Source organism: Bos indicus x Bos taurus, chromosome 23, assembly GCF_003369695.1.
Source record: "Bos indicus x Bos taurus breed Angus x Brahman F1 hybrid chromosome 23, Bos_hybrid_MaternalHap_v2.0, whole genome shotgun sequence".
Lineage (NCBI taxonomy): Eukaryota > Metazoa > Chordata > Mammalia > Artiodactyla > Bovidae > Bos > Bos indicus x Bos taurus.
In genome coordinates this window covers 304,244-322,104 of record NC_040098.1, presented here as the reverse complement: position 1 = coordinate 322,104, position 17,861 = coordinate 304,244, and positions in this window count along the sequence as shown.

Genomic DNA, 17,861 nt, shown 5'->3' with positions numbered 1-17,861 from the left:
ATTCTTTAAAAAAAAAAAAGAAACTTTTTGCTATTAAAATGATTCCTTCTATTTTGAGGGATCTATTAAGTTTTCTATTGAATCATACCAATTATAATAGTATGTTTAAATATTACTTTATTATGATTATAGCATAGAAGCTGTAAATTAAGGAAGATATATTTATGTGAGCTTTAAAGAAATATGTACATGTAGTCAATGGTAGGGAATTTATAAACAAAAGTTAATTGAATAAAAAACATTATAATCCAGAGGAGGATATTTAGGCTTTGAAACATAGTTATACCACATATATGAATTGTTTTCATGAGTTTTAAGACTATATAGAAAGTAAAGTAACTTAAGAAAGACTGAGATATTTGGATGAAAATTAAATGTATCCAGTTGAGATGGATATCCTCTTTCATCATTCATTATCACTGAAGTCTCTAATTACATGGTCATTAAGAAATGTTCTGATTTGTCTGATTTATTATTTGTATTTTTACCCATATAGAAAATTAAATGAGTATTTTTGTTTATTTGGAAATTCTATTTCTATTTACAAGCTAATAATATTATTATGAGTACTAAATTTCTTTTACTTTCATTGTACCCAGAAGTATATATTCTTTCTTTATTTTGAGAAAATGATCAGTGTGGAAATGGAAACTTGTGAATTCTGCAATGAACTCTAGCATCTTTCTATACACATTTTTTTTTTTTTTTACATTCTGAGAATTTCAAGGCTAATCCTTCACAGTTTTTATTAATCACATCTGTGATTAATGACAGTACAGATGACAGTAAATAAGTCATCTGTGCTATGACATTCTATTCCCTTTGGATCTCTTGATATGTCATTATATGAAAAAAACTAATAAATATATATTTAAAAAATAGAAATTTCTGTTAAATGTGCTGAGCTACCCTTAAAATTATATTCCCTTTCCTTATAAATTCCCATCAAATTAAGGAAAAAATCATAAAATTATGTGTCAAAGCATATGACAGAAAGAACCAGACAGGAAATACCAGTTGGTAAAAGATTTTCACGTGTTTTTTGAAACATTGATATGAGTGGTAGGTAACTAAGTAACTTAGCAGAGTAGAAGTTACAACCATCTGAGAAAAGAGATAAGTAAGACCATCAAGTTCCACAAAAAGTAGACATGAAACATACATTGAATTACATAAAAATTATTTTCCCAGGTTACTTTCTGCTAGTCAGGTGACACTTCCTCTATTCCATCCCACCAAAATTGGAGGTTTATTATTTTTAAAAAGTGAACAAAAGTGTTCCTGATATCATTGTGGAGGGCAGTTATAAAATGCACAACAGCATGTACACAGAGATTAAGTGAAAATCTACATAGTGAAATGTGAGACCCTTTCTTGTCAGGGCTCCCAGGATGTCAGCAGTCAGTATACATCACGAGCTTACCATTTCCGGGACTAGGCACAAAGCCCAAGTAAAAGAGTGGAACTGTGTTTGTTTTGTTTGGGGGTTTTTGGTGAAGGAAGAAAATATAAGATCTGTATTATATAGTCTAGTTACTTTAAAATAATTATACTTCCAAATATGTACTCATTGCCTATAACATGTGTAGATTCCAAAAGTTTTTGTTGTTGTTGTTAACTTCCTCTGCCTTAAACATAAATAGTTTCTGCTTTCAGGTAAGACGGCAAGACTGGTGAATGTGAAGATAGAGTGATAGAGACCTGCCTTCACATGAAAGGAAGAGGGGGATTGGGTTGCTGGTCACATATTGGGCCTAGCAACTTCTCTATTTTTCTCAATAATTTAGCTCTGACCCTATACCTACAACACTCATGCTCTGTAGCTGACTAAGCCATTTTCTTACAACTTTCTAAGGTTAGTGGTCATCTATTAATATCTAATTATTGACCTAAAACTATATAAAGGTCCTCATCTTATTTTTCCTGCCAAGGAAATAAACATTGTATTTTTGCCTATCATTTATGCTATTCAAAACAGATTTTCCAGTGAATGTTCATTTCCCATGTGCTGTTTAACATGAAAGAATGCCAAGCAGAGTTTAGTTGTTTTATTTCTTGTATATTAAAATTGAATTTATCACTTTAGAGAAAATTAATCAGGCACTGGGGTTCAATCAGGCTCACCTATTTATAGAAAATAAAGAATGTATCTTTTTTTGTTGTTTTTATAAAATCAAGTTAATAATAAGGTCCTTGTGCCTTAGGATAAACTAGAAAGTTATTAACCATTCAGGGTTCTGGGAGTCCAGACTCCTGCCATAACTGCCATTCTCTGAGCTTGTCTGTGATTCTTTTTTTAAAGTCTATTAATTTACATTTTAAAAATTCTCTATTGCCTTCATGTTGTCTGTTTACTCAAAATGTCTGCTTTCACATGGCTCTGGGTTGTCAAGACAGTGATTCTTTCTCTATGTATCTTATAATATTCTCCCCCTTTTTTCGGGTGTATGGAGCTTCCCTGATGGCTCAGACAGTAAAGCGTCTGTCTGCAATGCAGGACACCCAGGTTTGATCCCTGGGTTGGGAAGATCCCCTGAAGAAGGAAATGGCAGCCCACTCCAGTATTCTTGCCTGGAAAATCCCATGGATAGATGAGCCTGGTAAGCTACCGTCCATGGGGTCACAAAGAGTCAGAGACGACTGAGCAATTTCCCTTCATTTCACTTCACTTCACTTCACTTCACTTCACTCGGGTGTATCCAATTCCCTAGTCAGAATTCCAGACAGGAAATCTGAGTAAACTTGCATTTGAATAGATTAAACTCAAGTCATTGGTCAAACCATCTAGTAACTCCCCAAGAAGGTGTTATCTCTGGTACAACCTGCTATGATATATAAGAGTTGATAGGGAGGATAATGGGGTAAAAAAAAAAAAAAAATATATATATATATATATATATATATATATATATATATATGGCAATTTAGCAAGTTTATTAGTATTAACTATTACCCAACATGCTGGGATAAATGAGGAAAACATTATAGTAACTAATCAAAAATTTACCTGGACATTTTAAGTAAATGTGACTTGTTTTTTGTTGGCTTTTTTCCTAGCTTTATTGAGACTATTGACATATGACATATGTAAGTTTTGTGATTATTTGATACAAGTATATATTGGAAAATGAGTATCACAATAAATTTACTTAATGCATTCACTCCGAATACTCTTATGGGTGTGTATATGTGTGTGCTCATATGTGGTGATAATATTTAAGATCTACTCTCTTGATAACATTCCAACACATAATCAGTTCAGTTCAGTTGCTTAGTCATGTTCAAGTCTTTGCAACCACATAGACTACAGCACACCAGGCCTCTCTGTCCATCACCAAATTCATGCCCATCTAGTCAGTGATGCCATCCAACATATAATACATTATCATTCATTACATTCACCATTCTACACATATCACCCAAACACATATTTTTAAGTGAGAATTTCTTTTCTTTGATTAATATTGCCCTGTTTCTCCTACTTCCTGGCCCGTGGAAACCACCATTCTAGTATTTCTATAAGTTTAGCTATTACAGATTCTGCATGTGAGAACACACAGTTTGTCTTTTTCTGTCTGACTTATTTTACTTAGCATAATTCTCTCAGGTTCCAGCCACATTGTTGCAGAAGGTAGGGTTTCCTTCTTTTATATTGCTTAAGAGTATTCCACTGCATATTCACACCACATTTTATTTTTCCATGAATCTTTTGATGTACACTTAAGTTGTATCCATATTTGGTTATTGTGGATAACACCACATTAAACATAGGGGTAAAATATATTTTTAAGACTTTTTTCCCCCCTTGGATATATATCCAGATATAGAATTGCTAAATCATATGGTAGTTCTCTTTTTAATTCTTTGAGGAAACTTCATACTGTTTTCCGTAGTGGCTACATTGATTTATGTTCCTACCAACAGTGCACAAGTGTTCCCTTTTCTCCACATCCTCAAACAAATCCTTGTTTCTTATAACCCTTCATCTAGGAAAACTTGCACAGCTTTAGAACTTTTAAATTTGAGTAAGTGTGATGGGTTAATGGAGACTGACTATTCTGCACAAAGAGGGAGCCCCAACACTTCAGATTTCTTCTGCACCATTCTTTAATCCTAGGGTCTCAGAATTTCCTTACAAGCTCACACATCAAGTGATCTTCTCTATCCCACTGTTGCAATCATGTTCCTTGTTCCTCTTCCATAACGCCTTCTGTCTCCCTTTCCTATAGATTCAGTGTCATTTAGGCTGGAGGAAGGGAAATATGGCATCCAGTAATCACCAATGTCAGGGAACCATACTCTGGTGTGTAGGTTAGTTTTTTTATTCATTTTTTATTTTGCATGATCTGGAAGAAGGTGTGGAAACATTCAAGTCAACAGTGATAAAGAGAGGAAAGGAAATACACATTAAAAAAATGTTTTTGCTATATAATCTTCCCACCTCAGTTTATAAACAGAACCATTCTGGCATTCAAGAGTTCTAGTAGTCTCTGATTCATTCTTTCTATATGATCAAATCTATTATTAATTTGTCATTCTGACAATGTCTTATCAAATAATGTTTTAACCAATTAACAAATATGACTGACTTTTTCATATTGTTAAATCATTTACTCACTGTTTTGTATTTATATTTTATTACCATCTGACTCTGTCTTTTACAAATATACATTGCTTATTCAATGTCCATGCTGACCTCATCATATTTTTGTTGTTGTTCAGTCAGTAAGTCATGTCCAACTCTTTATGACCCCATGGACTGCAACATGCCAGGCTTCCATGCCCTTCGCTATCTCCTGGAGTTTGTCCATACTCATGTTCAGTGAGTCAGTGATGCCATTCAACCACCTCATCCTCTGTCACCCCCTTTCTGTCCTGCCCTCAAACTTTCCCAGCATCAGGATCTTTTCCAATGAGTTGGCTTTTCGCATTAGTTGGCCATAGTATTTAAGCTTCAGCATCAGTCCTTCCAATGAATATTCAGGGTTGACTTCATTTAGCATGGACTGGTTTGGTTTCTTTGCTGTCCAATCAGCACATTACACTGATACACTTGGGGGTGTGTGTGTAGATTATATAGGAATTTATTTTAATTTATTTTTCTAAAAGATTTCAACTGTTTTAAAGAAAACTACCAGTGAGAATTCTATCACCTTTAACAGTATTCTTTGCTACAGTTCAGATATATTGATAACAAATCTAGATGCTAAATTTAAACTAATTTAAATTTAGCTAATAAATTAAGCTCAACTTCTAGATAATGAATCTGACTCTTTGTGACCCCGTGGACTGTAGCCCACCAGGCTCCTCCATCCATGGGATTCTCCAGGCAAGAATACTTGAGTGGGTTGCCATTTCCTTATCCAATAAATTAAGCTCAACTTCTAGATACTGAATCTAGTAACAGAGTAATTATTTTGATTATTTTATGTGTCTATTACTGTGTAACAGATTACCACAAATTAGTATCATAAAATAGCACCCATTTACTCTCTCACAGTATTTCTTGTCAGGAGTTTGAGTAAGTTTCTGTCATCAGTGAGGTCAAAATCAAAGATCTACTGGGCCTGGCTTTAATCTGCCAGTTATAGGGAAGAATTGCTTTCAGGTTCATTCAGATTGTTGTCAAAATTCAGTTCCTATAATTATAGGACTGAGGTCCTGATTTCCTCGCTGTCTTTCAGCTAGGGGTCATTCTCAGCAGGTTGAAGTCCCTGAATGTAACCCTCTGTCTTCAAATGCAACAATTGTGCATGTAATTCTTCCTGATTGCACTCTGAATTTTTGTAATTCCTCCTGTTATCAGCCAGGGAAAATTCTCTGTTTTTAAAGAACTTATAGGATTAAATAGAGCTCAAATATGACTCAAAGTTAACTGATTAGTAAACATAATTAAATTTTTGAAATCCCTTATGACATGTAATTTAACATATATGTGATATATTACTATACTTAAAGTCCCAAGGGTTCAGGCAGGAAATTCTGAGCAGCATTTTGGCATTATGCTTACCACAGAGACAAAGGAGTCTTTTTAAAAATCATAGCTTTAGCAATAGAATCAAAGAATGTATCATTCCATATTTCAAAAGGATAGCTAGCTCTATTATTTTTATTAAGTATGTCATCTTTCCATTCTCTATCAAAATTTTATCCATGAGAAAAGATAACATTCCATTCGGCATGGAAAAGGGCCTTGAAAGATATATGTGATGTTTTATTATCAATTTAAATGAACATTTAGGTGGTGCTTCCCTTGGTGGCTTAGATGGTAAAGAATGTGCCTTCAATGCAGGAGACCTGGGTTCAATTCCTGTGTCAGGAAGATCCCCTGGAGAAGGCAATGGTTACCCACTCTAAGATTCTTGCCTGGAGGATTCTGTGGACAGAGGAGCCTGGTGGGCTACAGCCCATGGGGCTACAAAGAGTTGAACATGACTGAGTGACTGACACTTTCACTTCACTTTCACTCTTACACTTCGGTGGTAAAGAACCTGTCTGCCAAATAAGGAGACTTAAAAGATGCAGGTTCGATCCTGGATTGGGAGCATCCCCTGGGGGAGGATATGGCAATCCACCCCAGTATTCTTTCCGGGAGAATCCCTTGCACAGAGGAGCCTGGAAGGCTATAGTCCATAAGGTCGCAAAGAGTCAGACACAACAGCAATAATACTACCACTAATAGAGAATACATATTAATTATGTATAATGAAATATATACTCTCACTGTATTTGTAATGAAGAATCTGAATCCAAATTAATTAAAAAATTTTCCCAAAGTCACATCGCTGGGTAAAAATACATGTGGTAGTCATACAGACTTTCTAGCTTCAGCATCTTAGGTGATATACACCTAAGATAAGTTATCCTGAACGTTTGGTCTCTTACATGAAATTGCTACTTCTTCTCTTGAGTACTTAGATGCATATCTAATTAGTTTTGACACTGTTGCTCTGTCCCCTCCTTTGGCCATCTTCCTGTTGTTATCACTCACACACACCATGCACATACACACGTGAAAATAATCATTCCTCCTTGCCATGTTTTTGACATCAAAAACACAAAATTAAATTATTTAGGCAGTGGAACACAATTATAAGTTTAGTTCAAGTAAAATGTAAAAATAAATTATTTAAGCTGTACATTACTTTGATATCATTAAATAATCAAAACTATGGTGGTGGTGGTTTAGTTGTTAAGTTGTGTCTGACTCTTGCAAAGCCATGGACTGTAGCTTGCTAGCTCTTCTGTCCATGGAATTTCCCAGGTAAGAATACTGGACTGGGTTGCCATTTTCTTCTCCAAGGTATCTTCCCAGCCAAGTGACTGAACCCACATCTCCTGTCATGTGGGTGGATTCTTTACAGACTGAGCCACCAGTGAAGCCCAGTCAGAATTATAAAGATTATCTTTTCATTTACTTTATCCTTGCTATTGAAATTCTATTAGAACTTACTGTATAACTTGAATACAGTGCATAGCTGGAGTCTTAACTATACAGTTAAAATTTTAAACATGGTTTTGAAATATTCAGCACATTATTTTATGTTACTCTAAATTAAATATCCAGAAATGTTGATTAAGTACTTATGTGTCAAGTGTGGTAGTACTTTTTACAATTATTGTAGCATTAGAGAAGCATTTTGGCCGGAGTCAGATTCTAATATGCTAGCTACTATTTGCAATTGTCAAATTACCTCTTTTGAGCCTCTGTGGAAATAGTACTAGGACTCTTATCACAGTTAGCTCTTTGTTATGATGGTTTTCAATTACTGCTATCATGCTTGCCATCATTAAAATTTGAATTATTAAATACAAAATGAGGAAGAGTTGATCCCAATGTCACTGAGTTCATAATCTATTGCAAATGAGACTACAAATATTTAACACACATACACAAAGCCCAAATCAAAACAAACAAGCAATAGCCTAAGATTGTCTATGAAAGGTAAATTAAATGATCTGTTGAAATTACATAGTGGGATTGGAATGTGTTGGTTTGGGGTGTGGATTTATTGCTGAAAAAATAATATAATCAGGATAAACTGTGAAAATGTAGATGTTTAAGTTTTGTCTACTTACATTTAAAAGTTTGAATACACAATGGAGTATTACTCAGCCATTAAAAAGAATATATTTGAATCAATTCTAATGAGGTGGATGAAACTAGAGTCTATTATACAGAGTGAAATAAGCCAGAAAGAAAAACACCAATACAGAATACTAATGCATATACATGGAATTTAGAAAGATGGTAATGATAACCCTGTATGCGAGACAGCAAAAGAGACACAGATGTATAGAGCAGTCTTTTGGACACTATGGGAGAGGGAGATGGTGGGTTGATTTGGGAGAATGGCACTGGAACATGTATAATATCATATATGAAATGAATCACCAGTCCAGGTTCAATCATGATACAGGATGCTTGGGGCTGGTGCACTGGGATGACACAGAGGGATGGTACGGAGGGGGGTTCAGGATGGCGAACACTTGTATACCTGTGGCAGATTCATGTTGATGTATAGCAAAACCAATACAATATTGTAAAGTAATTAACCTCCAATTAAAATAAATAAACTAAAAAATAAAATAAATAAAATTTTTGAATATAGTTCTTTAATATCCTACTGAAAAACTCAAACAAACTTTTTGGCCAACACAAAATTATAATGAATGCCTTAGGTTTTATTCCCTGTGTACAAAGTCAAAAACTAATTTTAAAACTTTCTGGTCACTGATCGTAAAACCTACATTTGATATTTAACATCACACTAAAACCATACTCACAGAAAACTAGTCAATCTAATCACACTAGGACCACAGCCTTGTCTAACTCAATGAAACTAAGCCATGCCCTTGGGACAACCCAAAATGGGCGGGTCATGGTGGAGAGATCTGACAGAATGCGGTCCACTGGAGAAGGGAATGGCAAACCACTTCAGTATTCTTGCCTTGAGAACCCTGTGAACAATATGAAAAGGCAAAATGATAGGATACTGAAAGAGGAACTCCCCATGTTGGTAGGTGGCCAATTTCCTACTGGAGATCAGTGGAGAAATAACTCCAGGAAGAATGAAGGGATGGAGCCAAGCAAAAAGAATACCCAGCTGTGGATGTGACTGGTGATAGAAGCAAGGTCCTATGCTATAAAGAGCAATATTGCATAGGAACCTGGAATGTCAGGTCTGTGAATCAAGGCAAATTGGAAGTGGTCAAACAAGAGATGGCAAGAGTGAATATTGACATTTTAGAAATCAGCTAACTAAATTGGACTGGAATGGGTGAATTTAACTCAGATGACCATTATATCTACTACTGTGGGCAGGAATTCCTCAGAAGAAATGGAATAGCCATCATGGTCAACAAAAGAGTCTGAAATGCAGTACTTGGATGCAATCTCAAAAACGACAGAATGATCTCTGTTCGTTTCCAAGGCAAACCATTCAATATCACAGTAATCCAAGTCTATCCCCCTAACCAGTAACGTTGGAAAAGTTGAAGTTGAACAGTTCTATGAAGACGTACAAGACCTTTTAGAACTAACACCCACAAAAGATGTCCTTTTCATTATAGGGGACTGGAATGCAAAAGTAGGAAGTCAAGAAACACCTGGACTAACAGGCAAATTTGGCCTTGGAATATGGAATGAAACAGGGCAAAGATTAATAGAGTTTGGCCAAGAAAATGCACTGGTCATAGCAAACACCCTCTTCCAACAACACAAGATAAGACTCTATACATGAACATCACCAGATGGTCAACACCAAAATCAGATTGATTATATTCTTTGCAGCCAAAGATGGAGAAGCTCTATACAGTCAGCAAAAAAGAGACCAGGAGCTGACTGTGGCTCAATCATGAATCCCTTATTGCCAAACTCAGACTTAAACTGAAGAAAGTAGGGAAAACCACTAGACCATTCAGGTATGACCTAAATAAAATCCCTTATACAGTGAAAGTGATAAATAGATTTAAGGGCCTAGATCTGACAGATAGAGTGCCTGATGAACTATGGAATGAGATTCATGACATTGTACAGGAGACAGGGATCAAGACCATCCCGAAGAAATGCAAAAAAGCAAAATGGCTGTCTGTGGAGGCCTTACAAATAGCTGTGAAAAGAAGAGAAGTGAAAAGCAAAGGAAAAAATGAAAGATATAAGCATCTGAATGCAGAGTTCCAAAGAATAGCAAGAAGAGATAAGAAAGCCTTCCTCAGCGATCAAAGCAAAGAAATAGAGGAAAACAACAGAATGGGAAAGATTAGAGATCTCTCCAAGAAAATCAGAGATACCAAAGGAACATTTCATGCAAAGATGGGCTCGATAAAGAACAGAAATGGTATGGACCTAACAGAAGCAGAAGATATTAAGAAGAGATGGCAAGAATACACAGAAGAACTATACAAAAAAGATCTTCATGACCCAGATAATCATTATGGTGTGATCACTGACCTAGAGCCAGACATGCTGGAATGTGAAGTCAAGTGGGCCTTAGAAAGCATCACTACGAACAAAGCTAGTGGAGGTGATGGAATTCCAGTGGAGCTATTTCAAATCCTGAAAGATGATGCTGTGAAAATGCTGCATTCAATATGCAAGCAAATTTGGAAAACTCAGCAGTGGCCACAGGATTGGAAAAGGTCAGTTTTCATCCCTATCGCAAAGAAAGGCAATGTCAAAGAATACTCAAACTACTGCACAATTGCACTCATCTCACACGCTAGTAAAGTAATGCTCAAAATTCTCTAAGCCAGGCTTCAACAATATGTGAACCGTGAACTTCCTGATGTTCAAGCTGGTTTTAGAAAAGGCAGAGGAACCAGAGATCAAATTGCCAACAACCGCTGGATCATGGAAAAAGCAAGAGAATTCCAGAAAAACATCTATTCTGCTTTATTGACTATGCCAAAGCCTTTGACTGTGTGGATCACAATAAACTGTGGAAAATTCTGAAAGAGATGGGAATACCAGACCACCTGACCTACCTCTTGAGAAACCTATATCCAGGTCAGGAAGCAACAGTTAGAACTGGACATGGAACAACAGACTGGTGCCAAATAGGAAAAGGAGTACATTAAGGCTGTATATTGTCACCCTGCTTATTTAACTTATATGCAGAGTACATCATGAGAAACGCTGTGCTGGAAGAAGCACAAGCTGCAGTCAAGATTGCCAGGAGAAATATCAGTAACCTCAGATATGCAGATGACACCACTCTTATGGCAGAAAGTGAGGAGGAACTAAAAAGCCTCTTGATGAAAGTGAAAGAGGAGAGTGAAAAAGTTGGCTTAAAGCTCAACATTCAGAAAACGAAGATCATGTCATCTGGTCCCATCACTTCATGGGAAATAGATGGGAAAACAGTGGAAACAGTGGCTGAGTTTATTTTTGGGGGATCCAAAATCACTGCAGATGGTAACTGCAGCCATGAAATTAAAAGATGCTTACTCCTTGGAAGGAAAATTATGTCTAACCTAGATAGCATATTCAAAACCAGAGACATTACTTTGCCGACAAAGGTCCGTCTAGTCAAGGCTATGGTTTTTCCTGTGGTCATGTATGGATGTGAGAGTTGGACTGTGAAGAAGGCTGAGCACCGAAGAATTGATGCTTTTGAAGTGTGGTGTTGGAGAAGACTCTTGAGAGCCCCTTGGCCTACAAAGAGTTCCAGCCAGTCCATTTTGAAGGAGATCAGGCCTGGGATTTCTTTGGAAAGAATGATGCTGAAGCTGAAACTCCAGTACTTTGGCCAACTCATATGAAGAGTTGACTCATTGGAAAAAACTGTCATGCTGGGAGGGATTGGGGGCAGGAGGAGAAGGGGACGACAGAGGATGAGATGTCTGGATGGCATCACTGACTCGATGGACGTGAGTCTGAGTGAATTCTGGGAGTTGATGATGGACAGGGAGGCCTGGCATGCTGTGATTCATGGGGTCCCAAAGAGTCAGACATGACTGAGCGACTGAACTGAACTGAAAAGAACATATTTTATAAAGCACACTTGAAAAGCCAGAGCAGAAGCAGATTAAAATCGCCAGGGTTTATTTTTATCTACCTTGTCAAAGAATTACTATAGGGACTGCCATTGGGACTGCACCTGTGTTCCTCCCATGCCTTTAAATAGCCCTCCTGACTTCTTCACTGCAGATTTACCAGGAGCTCCTAAAGCCCATGCATGTAGGGAGGTGGACTTGCTGATTGAAGGGGAAAAGACAAAGAGAGAAAGGTCTATATGTGTTTGACCTTTTTTCTGCAATTTTGTGACATAATTCTCATTCCTATTCTGAGTATACATAAAATAGATGTTAAAATATTTAGTTTAAATATATTTTGTAGGGAGGAGCTAAGATGGCGGAGGAGTAGGATGGGGAGAACACTTTCTCCCCCACAAATTCATCAAAAGAACATTTAAATGCCGAGTAAATTCCACAAAACAACTTCTGAAAGCCGGCAGAGGATATCAGGCACCCAGAAAAGCAACCCAAGTCTTCGAAAGGAGGTAGAGAAAAATATAAAAGACAAAAAAAGGGACAAAAGAGGGAGGGATGGAGTTCCATCTCGGGAAGGGAGTCTTAAAAAGAGAGAAGTTTCCAAACACCAGGAAACCTTCTCACTGCCGAATCTGTGCCGAGCCTTGGAAGCACACAGGGCAACATAACAGGGAGGAAAAATAAATAATTAAAACCCACACATTGCGAGCCCTATGGTAACTCCCCCAGCGGAGAAGCAGCGCAGACGCCTGCACACACCATTAGCAAGCGGGGGCTGGGCAGGGAGGCACGGCGCGGGCTGCATCGCAAAAATCTGGCCTGAATACCCCGAGCACTATCTGAGCGAAATAATTTGGGCTAGCAAACCAGACTGTGGGATATCTACCATGGGAAAAGCCAGCCCTAACCTATGACGCCACCAGGCCCGCACACGGAATAAAGGACTGAACAGAGATAGCCGGCGGCAGACCATCCTCCTCCGGTGATAGGCAGCCAGAGCAGGAAGGGGACAATCGCAGCCCCAGAGAGACATTATCTATAAAACTGTAAGCAGGCTTCTTTGCTAACTAAAACTTCTTGGGGGTCTGGGCGGTCAACATCTGCCTGAGAAGGTATGCTGGTGCACAACTAGATAACCGAGTGGAGGGGAGGCGATAAGTCGCAGCAATCTCACGTGCAAAACACCTCATCACCTGAGCTGCTCGGATCTGGGAAGGGCACAAAACGCAGGCCCAACTGAGAGTCTGCGCCTCTGAGGACTACCCGAGTGCCTGAACCTGAGCGGCTTGGACCCGGGAAGTACAGGCAGCCCAGGGTGGGCCGCGGATAGTTCGCGGCGGAGCAACCTAGAGCCTGAGCAGCGTGGGCAGAGAGGCTACACACACCGTGAACTGGGGGCAGATCCAATTTGGCTGAGGCACTGCAAGCACACGCCAGTGTTATTTGTTTGCAGCATCCCTCCCTACCTCCCCTCAGTGCGACTGAACAAGTGAGCCTATAAAAAAAAAAAAAATTTTTTTTAAGTCCTCTATTATTCCTTTAATTTCCACTTTTATAACTGATTACTTTGCAAAAAAAAAAGAAGACCCTATTTTTTTAAAGCAAACTTCATATATATATTTTTTAATAATTTTTTGACTTTTTTTTCCTTTTCCCTTCTTTTCTTTAACATTGTATTTTTGAAATTCCAAACTCTGCTCTAGATTTTTAATTTTAGCTTTTTAGTATTTGTTATCAATTTTGTACCTATAGTTTTTTTTTTTGTTTTTGTTTTTATATAATTTCTGGAACCCTTTTTTCTTTTTTCTTTTTCTTTTTCTCTGTTTCTTTCTCTTCTTCTTTTAAATAACATTGTATATCTGAAATTCCAAACTCTATTCTAGATTTTTAATTTATGCTTTTTGGTATTTGTTATCAATTTTGTACCTGTATTTTTTTTTTTTAATAATTTATGCGACCTTGTTTGTTCTTGTTTTTTTTTTTTTTTTCCTCTCTCTCTTTCTTTTTCTTCTTCTTTTTTTAACATTGTATTTTTGAAATTCCAAACTCTACTCTAGATTTTTAACTTTTGCTTTTTGGTATTAGTTATCAATTTTGTACCTATACTTTCTGTATAATTTTTGCGACCTTGTTTGTTTTTGTTTCTTCGTTTTTTCTCTCTTTCTTTTCCTTCTTCTTTTCTTTAACATTGTATTTTTGAAATTCCAAACTCTACTCTAGATTTAAAATTTTTGCTTTTATGTATTTGTTACCAATTTTGTACCTTTAAGAACCCAATCTTCAGGACCCATTTTTCACTAGGGAGCGAGATCACTGGCTTAACTGCTCTCTCTCCCTTTGGACTCTCCTTTTTCTCCACTAGGTCGCCTGTGTCTCTTCCCTAACCCCTCTCTACTCTACCCAACTCTGTGAATTTCTGTATGTTCCAGACGGTGGAGAACACTTAGGGAACTGATTACTGTCTGGATCTGTCTCCCTTCTTTTCATTCCCCCCATTTATCCTCCTGGCCACCTCTGCCACCTTCTTCCTTCTTCTCTTCTCTGTATACCTCTGTGAACAACTCTGAGCAGTCCAGTTGTGGAGTGCACATAAGGAAGAGATTACTGAATAGCCCACTCCCTCCTCTATTGACTCCACCTCATCTCATTCGGGTCACCTCTAACTCCCTCCTTACTCTTCTCTTCTCCATATAACGCTGTAAACCTCTCTGGGCAAAACAAGTTTCAGGGCAAGACATACCAAGCAAATTCTCCAGCAGCAAGGAACACAGCCCTGAGCTCCAAGATACAGGCAGCCCAAAGTCACCCCAAAACCATAGACATCCCATAACTCATTACTGGACATTTCATTGCACTCCAGAGAGAAGAAATACAGCTCCACTCACCAGAACACCAACACAAGCTTCCCTAACCAAGAAACCTTGACAAGCCACCTGTACAAACCCACACAGAGCGAGGAAATGCCACAATAAAGAGAACTCCACAGACTGCCAGAATACAGAAAGGACACCCCAAGCTCAGCAATTTAAACAAGATGAAGAGACAGAGGAATACCCAGCAGACAAAGGAACAGGATAAAAGCCCACCAAACCAAACAAAACAGGAAGAGATAGGGAATCTATCTGATAAAGAATTCCGAATAATGATAGTGAAATTGATCCAAAATCTTGAAATCAAAATGGAATCACAGATAAATAGCTTGGAGACAAAGATTGAGAAGATGGAAGAAAGGTTTAACAAGGACCTAGAAGAAATAAAAGAGAGTCAATATAAAATGAATAATGCAATAAATGAAAATAAAAACACTCTGGAGGCAACAAATAGTAGAATAACAGAGGCAGAAGATAGGATTAGTGAATTAGAAGATAGAATGGTAGAAATAAATGAATCAGAGAGGATAAAAGAAAAACGAATTAAAAGAAATGAGGACAATCTCAGAGACCTCCAGGACAATATTAAACACTACAACATTCAAATCATAGGGGTCCCAGAAGAAGAAGAAAAAAGAAAGACCATGAGAAAATACTTGAGGAGATAATAGTTGAAAACTTCCCTAAAATGGGGAAGGAAATAATCACCCAAGTCCAAGAAACCCAGAGAGTCCCAAACAGGATAAACCCAAGGAGAAACACCCCAAGACACATATTAATCAAATTAACAAAGATCAAACACAAAGAACAAATATTAAAAGCAGCAAGGGAAAAAACAACAAATAACACACAAGGGAAACAGCTGATCTTTCAATAGAAACTCTTCAAGCCAGGAGGGAATGGCAAGACATACTTAAAATGATGAAAGAAAATAATCTACAGCCCAGATTATTGTACCCAGCAAGGATCTCATTCAAATATCAAGGAGAAACCAAAAGCTTCTCAGACAAGCAAAAGCTGAGAGAATTCAGCACCACCAAACCAGCTCTCCAACAAATACTAAAGGATATTCTCTAGACAGGAAACACAAAAACAGTGTATAAACTCGAACCCAAAACAATAAAGTAAATGGCAACGGGATCATACTTATCAGTAATTACCTTAAATGTAAATGGGTTGAATGCCCTGACCAAAAGACAAAGACTGGCTGAATGGATACAAAAACAAGACCCCTACATATGTTGTCTACAAGACACCCACCTCAAAACAGGGGACACATACTGACTGAAAGTGAAGGGTTGGAAAAAGATTTTCCATGCAAATAGGGACCAAAAGAAAGCAGGAGTAGCAATACTTATATCAGATAAAATAGACTTTAAAACAAAGGCTGTGAAAAGAGACAAAGATGGTCACTACCTAATGATCAAAGGATCAATCCAAGAAGAAGATACAACAATTATAAATATATATGCACCCAACACGGGAGCACTGCAATATGTAGGACAAATGCTAACAAGTATGAAAGGAGAAATTAACAATAACACAATAATAGTGGGAGACTTTAATACCCCACTCACACCTATGGATAGATCAACTAAACAGAAAATTAACAAGGAAACACAAACGTTAAATGATACAACAGACCAGTTAGACCTAATTGATATCTATAGGACATTTCATCCCAAAACAATGAATTTCACCTTTTTCTCAAGCGCACATGGAACCTTCTCCAGGATAGATCACATCCTGGGCCATAAATCTAGCCTTGGTAAATTCAAAAAAAATAGAAATCATTCCAAGCATCTTTTCTGACCACAATGCAGTAAGATTAGATCTCAATTACAGGAGAAAAACTATTAAAAATTCCAACATATGGAGGCTGAACAACACGCTGCTGAATAACCAACAAATCACAGAAGAAATCAAAAAAGAAATCAAAATTTGCATAGAAACTAATGAAAATGAAAACACAACAACTCAAAACCTGTGGGACACTTTAAAAGCAGACCTAAGGGGAAAGTTCATAGCAATACAGGCATACCTCAAGAAACAAGAAAAAAGTCAAATAAATAATCTAACTCTACACCTAAAGCAACTAGAAAAGGAAGAAATGAAGAACCCCAGGGTTAGTAGAAGGAAAGAAATCTTAAAAATTAGGGCAGACATAAATGCAAAAGAAACAAAAGAGACCATAGCAAAAATCAACAAAGCCAAAAGCTGGTTCTTTGAAAGGATAAATAAAATTGACAAACTATTAGCCAGACTCTTCAAGAAACAAAGGGAGAAAAATCAAATCAATAAAATTAGAAATGAAAATGGAGAGATCACAACAGACAACACAGAAATACAAAGGATCATAAGAGACTACTATCAACAATTATATGCCAATAAAATGGACAACGTGGAAGAAATGGACAAATTCTTAGAAAAGTACAACTTTCCAAAACTGGACCAGGAAGAAATAGAAAATCTTAACAGACCGATCACAAGCACGGAAATTGAAACTGTAATCAAAAATCTTCTGGCAAACAAAAGCCCAGGTCCAGAGGGCTTCACAGCTGAATTCTACCAAAAATTTAGAGAAGAGCTAACACCTATCTTGCTCAAACTCTTCCAGAAAACTGCAGAGGAAGGTAAACTTCCAAACTCACTCTATGAGGCCACCATCACCATAATATCAAAACCTGACAAAGATCCCACAAAAAAAGAAAACTACAGGCCAATATCACTGATGAACATAGATGCAAAAATCCTTAACAAAATTCTAGCAATCAGAATCCAACAACACATTAAAAAGATCATACACCATGACCAAGTGGGCTTTATCCCAGGGATGCAAGAATTCTTCAATATCTACAAATCAATCACTGAAAATTGAAAAACAAAAACCATATGATTATCTCAATAGATGCAGAGAAAGCCTTTGACGAAATTCAACATCCATTTATGATAAAAACTCTCCAGAAAGCAGGAATAGAAGGAACATGCCTCAACATA